We start from the raw sequence: 10562 nt of genomic DNA, 5'->3' as shown, positions 1-10562 counted from the left end.
GCATAAAGCCAAGTAAAACATCATAATCAGTATAGCCATAGGCTATCACATCACAGAATGGCAATGAAGCCATATATCATACGCAGTACTGCTATCAGAACCCTATTGGCATGCCAACCTATCCAAACCAATCACATTAGGCCTACTAGGGCATTTGAAACTTTTGAATTCTTCAATTTTTTTGAATTTCTAGTTTTTATGTCACTATTCACTTCAATAGTCAACAAAAAGTTGACTTTTGCATAGAACATAGGTGCATTGGTTTTAACACTCCCAATGTACCCCATTTTGCATTTAAAACTTGTTAGTTTTGGTCACTTTCTCAAAGCATAGGTCATTTTGGCAAAATTGCCAATTTTTGGTTTTGATGTCACTATTCACCTCATTGGTCAACAAAAATTTTGACTTTTGGGTAGAAAATATGTACATTGACTTTGGAACTCCCAATATACCACATTTGGCATTCAAAACTTGTTGGCATTAAGTGTTAATACCATTTCTAAGTTTAAACCAACACAAGCAGAATTTTCAGTTTTGGTGAGTCAACTTCACTGTTCCATTGGACACTGTTACTGTTGGAATGTGAAGAAATGTAAAACATGAAAGTTGTTCCTTATTTTGTCTAGTTAAATTTCCTTTTTTGAATCACTCCATTTGGAGTTTTGTAGCTCCAGATATGGCCCAAAAACCCAAGCTGTCTGGATATGCATTCTGCAGAAAATTACCATATCTACAGTGCATGAACAGTGACTGGAACCACTTGTTTGGATGGGTTCTGGCCATAATTTGGGGTAGGTTCCTTCATGAAAGTTGTTTTTCTATGTCTTAACTTGTTGCTGTAAAAATTTCAGGCCAATTGACCAAGTCTACAGTGAGTTATGGCCAAATGAACAGTTACTGTTCATTTGGTCAATTCTACAGAGGCAGTTTCAGGGTTCCGGATTGGGGCCAAGTTTTGGTCCTCTTGATTTGGTCTTTTGGGAATGGTTTCTTCAGCAAAAATGTGCCATTATAAGCCTAGTTTCATGTCCAATTGGCCAAACATCAATTGGACTAACACAGCCCAAGTTATGGCAGTGCAAAGGGACTGAATTTTCAGTCCCTATGCTGCTGTCCTAGGGCAGCCTGCAATCCTCACTTTGCAATCTCATTTTTCTGTCTATTTGTTGTTCAATTTACCTAAAATGGTCACTAATTGACCATTAAAATGCTCTCTAATAATTTCCTAAGCCAATTCACATTTTCACCTTTCCAAACCCTAATTCAAATTCATGGTTTATGCCATGTATCTTAGTAACTACCAATGCATTGCTTATATGTTTATAACTTCAACATGGTTTCTATTTCACTCTAAGCTCATCAAATACTCCTACATATTCCTTTTCTAGGGCAGCCAACATTCAAGAGCTCATACACATAGGTTTTTGTTCATTTAAATTACAAGTCTTACTAAATTTCAAGTCCAAAATCATGAAATTTAAGAGTTTTATGTTTATAGTTGCACTAACCTCAACTTGAAGAATCTCCAAGCTTGCCAGCTTTAATTTCTCTTCTCCCTTTTGCTCCCAAACACCTTAGCAAGCTTCTAGAATAAATTTTTGTGTTGAGAACTTGAGGAAATATGGTGGGAGTTTAGGGCTTCATGAGCTTGCCAAGCTCATCAATGGAGGGAGGAGAAAATCACGTTTTGGTGAAGAAGAAGAAGAATGGCTGCTGCTCACCTTTTTCTTTCCCTTTAGTCCATTTTTTAGTCTCTTTTAAGTGTTTTAAAAATGCTTGTTTGAATGCAATTGGTGGGGACTTGTAAGTGACATCATAAAGATGTCATAAATTGCTTTTTATGGATTTTTCTTTCCTTTTCTTTTCTAATCATTTTCAATTCAATTTTCAACAATATTTATTCACATTTTAGATCATAATAATTATTTACTTAACTGGACAAGTCGGCCAAAAATCACCTCTGAAGGCGAAATGACCAAAATGCCCTCCGTTTGGCTCAACGGGTCAAAATTGGCTGTACCGATTGAAAATTTTTTCTAAATATTTTCTTGGCATTCTAATGCCATGGGAACCTCAATAACCCTTCTCTGGAGTCCCAAAAATTATTTTATAATTTTTCCCCCGGGTCTAGGGCTCCTCGTTGCGAGAACCGCAACTTCCCTCCGGTTACCCATCGCTTGGGCACCGGCTCGTTTCACTTGGTTGTATTTTATTTCTAAAATTTTTTCTAAGTGTTTCTTATTAATATTTGAGTTAATTATGGTTCCTGACTTTAGTTTAAATATTTTTCCGGACGTTCTAGCTGTCCGGACCGACACCGGTCACCGGAACAGTAGAATGTACGGAGTTGCTACGGGGAGGGTGTTACATTTTAGACCTGAGATAGCACAGTTATCTTGTATATAGGTAGTTTGAGTTTGATACTGCTTTCATACTTGTACTGTGTATGGGTATATGGGCATGTGTTGGCTCCTGCTAGTTATATATGGAGGTAGGTGTTGATCAAGATGGAATCTGTTCCTCTAAGTAAATAGAGATAAAATCCTATGTTCATTTAATTGTTCTTGATGTTTCAAGTTCCTGGCCAGGGCAGATAGATTTATTCAGAAAAGAGTTTCTGATGAGAAAATTTTTTTTGATCAAGAACTGGAATTAAAAGAGAACATAATATTCATAGCAAATGGGGCTTGACATAAACCATGACTCCAGCTTGAGTTGGGATTTTGTAACAGAGAGATTCTAGTGCATGGTAACATATGATTATAGGTTCATTTAAGGTAAATCTTATTACTAATTGGGTGGCCATGGCATGCTATGCTAGGTGTTAACCATGGTTTATGAGGTTCATAAAATAATTTAGAGAAATCATTTATGGTAAGAAAGAGTTCTGATGATATTAAGAGTTGATATCATGTCTCATTGCCAATTAGTGATAAGCCTAGTAAGTCACACACATACACAAGTTATCACCTATTTAAATATGATTTAATTAATTAATTAAAGAGTTTAATTGATTAATTAAATAGGTTTGGTTTGCAATTAAATTGCAAAGTCCCTAGCATGACTTGAAACCAAATCTAGATTATTGGATGTGTAGTATAAATTAAATTTATATTTAAAGTGTTTAAATATGAATTTAATTGATGAGAAATTAATTAATAGAGATTAATTAATTAATTTATATTTGATATAAATTAATTAGAAGAAGAAAATAATTATTTTGGGTTAGGAACTCAAAATTAAGACACAGGGGCATTTTGGTCATTTCACAGTGTGACACGTGGCACCATGAGATGGTGACACATGGGATTACAGATAAGCTTGCCAAATGTTTTTTTTTAATCATGTAAGATGATTAAAATCAAGATTAAATATAGGTTTGACACTTGGCACAATGTGATTGGGTCACTTAAACCTAGAGCTAATCAAAAGGTGACATGTGGCTAGGGTTTAATGTGTTAACCTAGCTATTTAAGTGTGGTTATGAAAAGAAAAAATAACCAGCAGCCTCTCCTCTCATTTGTCACGCCACTTTGAGCCTCTCCAGCTATTTCTCTTGATCTCTCATCAATTCAAAGAGATTAGCCATCAATCTCTTGAATTAAGAACACTAGAAATTGTTTCTAGTGTCCTGTTTACATCACTAATCTCTTAAAAGGCAGAACTTGAATTTCTAATTAATAGAAAAAGCTTTAGAGGCTGTTCAAGGGCTGCCATAGGTGTTCTTGGTGTGGACAAGCTAGAGGGACAACATTTGGTGTCCTGAAGACGACTCTCAAAGGCGCAGACATTGCGATTGCATCAAGAGGTTAGTGTAATCGTTCTTGATTTAATCTAGGGTTCTAAAATTAATCTGATTAATTTTAAAATCTTAAATGGCAAATACAGATCCAAAAACATATTAAAAGAGTTTTAATATGTTGTTTATCATTGAAATCAAAGAGATAAAAATAAATCTTGCATGGTGCATGTGACCCTAGGTGAAAATTTTTGAATTCAATGGTATAATCTTGTGTTTTTCACGCCTGCCTTCAATTGGTATCAGAGCCACTATATTTGCCATTTAGATTGTTGATTATATGATTTAATTGTGTGATTTGATCATGAGATGATTGATTCATTTCTGGTTGGATCAAGAGGTGTGGCGGCACACATGGTGAAGCCACCATTGGTGGCGGCAACATTGGTTCCATGGGTGGTTCAAGGTTTGGCTTTTAATTCTGCAATTGTTGTATGATCTAAGGCCTATTCTTTGACTAATTAAAGTGTTTAATTAGTAGTTTTAATCACACAATTAAATTATGATTCAAATCAGAATTTTAAAAATTGTTTGAATGTGATTCAAATCTGAATTTTAAAAGATGTTTGAATGTGATTCAAATCTGAATTTTTAAAGTTGTTTGAATCATATTTAAATCTGATTTTTTAAAAATTGATTCAATAAAATTCAGATCTGATTTTTTTAAAAATATTTGAATGTGATTCAAATCTGATTTTTTAAAAAATGTTTGAATGTGATTCAAATCTGAATTTTTGAAGTTGTTTGAATGTGATTCAAATCTGAATTTTTAAATTTGTTTAAATGAGATTCAAATCTAAATTTTTAAATTTATTTGAATCATATTCAAATCTGGATTTTTAAGTTGAATATGAGATATTCAATTTAATTTAAGTATGTATGTTTTATTTAATTGTTAAATAGTGATATGCATGATGGATGATCATGGACTATAAAAGACCAATGTGATTGGATTTATTTCTTTTATGTTTCTTTGGGATTGTAAATTAATTAATTTATTTTAATTTATTTTGGGCATGTATTATTAAGTTTGTAATATTTTTGGGTTGTAATTTCATTTATTTAAGTTCTTGTAAATTCGCCTTGGTATGCCAAGGATTACTATGTAATATTGGATTGCAAGAAGTTCAAGGAGGTCAAGAGCATTGGTGGGACCAGTGGGAGGAATTCAATATCAAGTGTTGATTATGTACTCCTTCAGCAACTCTTGTAAAATGAATGAATGAAATGCACCTAGGAATGCCCTGATTCAATTCTTGGTGGCTAAGAATTGAATCCCTTAGAAAGTCCATGATCATACCATATTTACTGCTTATCCATGAATGCATGAGATGTATGGGAATGTATGCAATTATATGATATATGCATGCTAAATGGATAATGTGCAAAGTGAGACCTTAATAATAATAAGGATGGCTATAAAATCTTCCAAACAAATGATTAAGTTGGAAATGCTATAATTAAAGTAATTATAACATAAGCCCTCCATTGGGGCAATATTTTAAGAAATTTTAAATAGTTGCATGAGATGCAATTAATTTAAGAGATTTTCTTAAGAATAATTGTTAAGCATGAGATGTTGTAAATATGTAAATGGTTTGGTGGCCAATATTGGATGTACCTGAGGACATTAAAATTATTTGCATAATTATCGACTCAATGGGATCAACTTAACTAATGCAAGATAAGTCAATAATGGATGTACCTGAGATTTTGAGCATTAGGGGCTAGGTAAAGGATTGAACCTCACATGAGATGTGATGGGCAAGGAGTTGCTCACTTATAGTTTATTGTAATTCCAATAATGGATGTACTTGAGGATGATCAATAGAATTATAAGAATTCAATCACCCACTAGAAATCCATCCAACTAGGATTTCCGTTTTCTACTCTGGAAGTGTAGGATTCGCTAAGTTAGTGGGAGGACCAATTTGATTAAAAGACCATAATCATTTTGGTTAATTACATGATACATTTACTAATTAATCTGGTTATTTTCTGCTTAATTTTACGATAAAAATGAGCACAAAACAACCACCACCATCCAATATCCTTGCAAGCATACTTGATCACAACAGTTGACAGGACCTAATCATGCGATTAGCTAAGAAATTTGAAACTTGTCTTGAACCTTGAACATATAGGATATGTTCTAGATTCAAATGTTCCTGCTCCCTTACCTCCAGAGGCCACACAAGAGGAACATGAAACTTTGGACAAGTGGAAGGAGCATGATATGAGAGCTAAGTGTTACATGCTTGCTTCCATGAGTAATGAGTTACAGAAGCAACATGAGAACATGCACAGTGCGAGTGAGATCCTCCTTCACCTACAAGAGTTGTATGGTGAGCACAGCAGGAATGCTAGGTATGAGATATCTAAACAGCTATTCCGTATGAGGATGTCTGAGGGACAGAATGTTGGGGATCATGTCCACAAGATGATTCGGCTGATTGAGCAGTTGGAACATCTTGACTTCAACATGGATTTCCAACTACAAACGGATTTGATCCTTCAGTCCCTTCCTGAGTCTTTTGGGAATTTTGTGACAAATTTTCATATGACTAAACAGGAATGCACCTTAGCTGGTTTACTCAACATGCTAGTTATTGCCCAAAAGAATATGCCAGGCAATGAAGGGAAAGAGGTAGCTTTGGTTGCATCTTCTTCTGCTGGAAAGTCCAACAAGAAGAAGGGCAATAAGAAAAAGAAACCTCAGATTCCTGGTCCTTCCAAGAAAATAGCTAAACAGAAAGGGAAGACCAAAGCTGACAAAGGCAAAAGAAAGTGTTTCCACTGCCAACAGGAAAGTGTTTCCATTGCCAGTAAGAAAGTGTTTCCACTGGCCAGAGTAAAAGAATACAATGCCATGGTGAAAACCAACTCAAGTTCAAAATATATTTGGCACTTAAGGTTATGTCATGTTGCAGAAGATAGGATTGCAAAATTGGAGAAAATGGGGATTCTATCCTCATTGGGCTCTAAGCCTACTCCAACTTGTGAATCTTGCATTCAAGGCAAAATGACTAGATCACCCTTTGTTGGACAAGGGCTAAGAGCTGAAAATATTTTGGAATTAATACATAGTGATGTATGTGGTCCATTTAAAGAAATGGCTAAAGAGGGCTTTCATTATTTTATTACCTTTACTGATGATAAATCAAGGTTTGGGTATTTATATTTGATGAAATACAAACATGAATCCTTTGAAAAGTTTAAGGAATTTAAATCTGAAGTAGAAAATCAAACAGAAAAAAGTATTAAAGCTCTTCGATCAGATCGTGGAGGTGAATATTTGAGTACTGAATTTGATGAATACTTGAGAGAGCATGGCATTGTTTCTCAGCTGACTCCTCCAGGAACGCCACAACTGAATGGTGTATTTGAAAGGAGAAATCGTACCCTATTGGATATGGTACGTAGTATGATGAGCTATACTGATATGCCAATCTTCTTTTGGGGATTTGCATTAGAATCAGCTTTGTATATTCTAAATAGGATTCCATCAAAATCAGTTTCTTCCACACCTTATGAGATATGGCAAGGAAGAAAACCAAGTCTTAAGCATGTTAAGATTTGGGGTTGTCCAGCTTATATCAAAAAGCTGAACACTGATAAATTAGAGACCAGATCAGAAAAAGGTCGATTTGTTGGATATCCAAAAGATAGTTTTGGATATTATTTTTATTTGCCTACTTCACAAAAGGTTGTGATAAGTAGAGATGCCACATTTCTTGAACAACAATTTGTTCAAGAAGGAGGCAAAGGAAGGCAAATAGAGTTAGAATTGGAGAATTCTGACCAACCAACAGATCAGATGGATATAAATCCATCTAGTCAACCTATACCCATTGATGAAACATCTACAGCTGTTCCTCGTAGAACAACCAGGGTATCTCACCCACCAGTGAGATATGGTTTTCTTCATGAAGAAGAACAAGAGTTGTCTACTCATGAAGAAGTAGATCATGGAGATGATCCACTTACCTATGAAGAAGCTATTTCAGATATAGACTCTTCAAAATGGATTGATGCTAAGAAATCCGAGATTGATTCCATGTATAAGAATCAAGTTTGGGATCTTGTTGACCCACCTGAAGGTATTGTACCTATAGGGAACAAATAGGTTTTCAAGAAGAAAATTGGTTCTGATGGAAAGGTAGAGACCTATAAGGCAAGGCTAGTAGCGAAAGGGTTTCGCCAAAGGCAAGGAATAGACTATGAGGAGACTTTCTACTTTGTTGCCATGCTTAAATCAATTATGATTTTATTAGCAATATGCATACTATGATTATGAGATTTGGCGGATGGATGTCAAAAGCGGCCTTTCTCAATGGATACATTGAAGAAAACATTTTCATGGAACAACCTAGGGGATTTGAATCCCAAGATGGTTCCAAGGTATGCAAGCTAAAGCGATCCATTTATGGGTTGAAACAAGCTTCGAGGAGTTGGAACATCCGTTTTGATGAAGCCATTAAATCCTTTGGTTTTATCAAAAATGAGGATGAGCCATGTGTATATAAGAAGGTTAGTGACAGAGCTATCACTTTCCTTGTCTTATATGTGGATGACATACTGTTGATAGGTAATGACACAGGTATGTTGACAACTATAAAGGTATGGTTGTCAAATACATTCTCCATGAAAGACTTAGGGGAGGCAACCTATATTCTTGGGATTCACATCTATAGAGATAGAGCGAAAAGAATAATAGGTTTATCCCAAAGTCTATACTTGGAAAAGGTGTTAAAGAGGTTTAACATGCTTGATTCCAAGAGAGGATTGTTACCAGTGAGACATGGTATCCATCTTTCTAAAGAGATGTCTCCAAAGACACCCGAAGAAAGAGATAAGATGGCCAGGATTCCATATGCTTCGGCTATTGGAAGTTTAATGTATGCAATGTTGTGTACTAGGCTAGATATCGCATATGCTGTTAGTTTGACTAGCAGGTATCAATCCAATCCAGGTTTAGAACACTGGATAGCAGTCAAGAATATCCTTAAGTACTTGAGAAGAACTAAGGATTTATTCTTGATTTATGGAGGTGGAGACTTGTAATTAGATGGTTATACTGATTCTAACTTCCAATCAGATATCGATGATAGAAAGTCTACCTCTGGATATGTGTTCATTTGTAATGGAGGTGCAGTCAGTTGGAAGAGTTCCAAACAGATCACGACTACAGATTCCACTAATGAGGCTGAGTATATTGCTGCATTAGATGCTGCAAAAGAAGCTGTTTGGATAAAGAAGTTCGTGACAGAACTTACAGTAGTTCCTTCCATTGAGTCAGCAGTTCCACTACACTGTGACAATAATGGAGTAGTCATACAGGCTAAGGAACCAAGGTCTCACCAGAAATCCAAACACATAGAAAAGGCGCTACCACATTATCAGAGAAATAGTTGGGCGAGGCGATGTAGCCATGCAGAAAATAGCATCAGCTGAAAATCCAGCTGATCCATTCACTAAGCCTATGTCACAGACTTAGTTAGACCGACATCTTGAGAAGATAGGTCTAAGATATTGTAATGAATGGCTCTAGTGCTAGTGGGAGATTGTTAGTAGTATGCCCTAGAGCATATCATTTAGTATGTATCTTGTACATAATTTTATTAATAAAAGGCATTTCCACTTTTCCGTTTACATAATATATTTATGTGTAATAGAAAAGGTCCATTGATATTTTGTTAGAAATATTATTCTTAAGTTGTTAAGGATATGAGTGACAATATTTCTAGCACAAAGTATCATAAATAGGTTCACAATCGAGGATACTTCATAATAAGGACATGACTTATCCAGAAAGATTGTATTCATGTTTGTTCCCAAGTTATTTATATGAGATATAAATAAGATGGAATGGTGAGTCTCATGCCATATAACAAACATGATAGGCACTTATAAATGATAAGTAGGCCGAACCAGTGACACTTATGACAAGCACATGGAGTTTACCCTTGTCAATGTTTTGTCATAAATCATATCAGTGCATATAATCTTTAGACCTGAGATAGCACAGTTATCTTGTATATAGGTAGTTTGAGTTTGATACTGCTTTCATACTTGTACTGTGTATGGGTATATGGGCATGTGTTGGCTCCTGCTAGTTATATATGGAGGTAGGTGTTGATCAAGATGGAATCTGTTCCTCTAAGTAAATAGAATAAAATCCTATGTTCATTTAATTGTTCTTGATGTTTCAAGTTCCTGGCCAGGACAGATAGATTTATTCAGAAAAGAGTTTTTGATGAGAAAAATTTTTTTAATCAACAACTGGAATTAAAAGAGAACATAATATTCATAGCAAATGGAGTTTGACATAAACCATGACTCCAGCTTGAGTTGGGATTTTGTAACATAGAGATTCTAGTGCATGGTAACATATGATTATAGGTTCATTTAAGGTAAATCTTATTACTAATTGGGTGGCCATGGCATGCTATGCTAGGTGTTAACCATGGTTTATCAGGTTCATAAAATAATTTAGAGAAATCATTTATGGTAAGAAAGAGTTCTGATGATATTAAGAGTTGATATCATGTCTCATTGCCAATTAGTGATGAGCCTAGTAAGTCACACACATGCACAAGTTATCACCTATTTAAATATGATTTAATTAATTAATTAAAGAGTTTAATTGATTAATTAAATAGGTTTGGTTTGCAATTAAATTGCAAAGTCCCTAGCATGACTTGAAACCAAATCTAGATTATTGGATGTGTAGTATAAATTAAATTTATATTTAAAGTGTTTA

The sequence above is a fragment of the Hevea brasiliensis genome, chromosome 4, assembly GCF_030052815.1.
Source record: "Hevea brasiliensis isolate MT/VB/25A 57/8 chromosome 4, ASM3005281v1, whole genome shotgun sequence".
Classification (NCBI taxonomy): Eukaryota; Viridiplantae; Streptophyta; class Magnoliopsida; order Malpighiales; family Euphorbiaceae; genus Hevea; species Hevea brasiliensis.
This window is presented reverse-complemented; position numbering follows the sequence as displayed.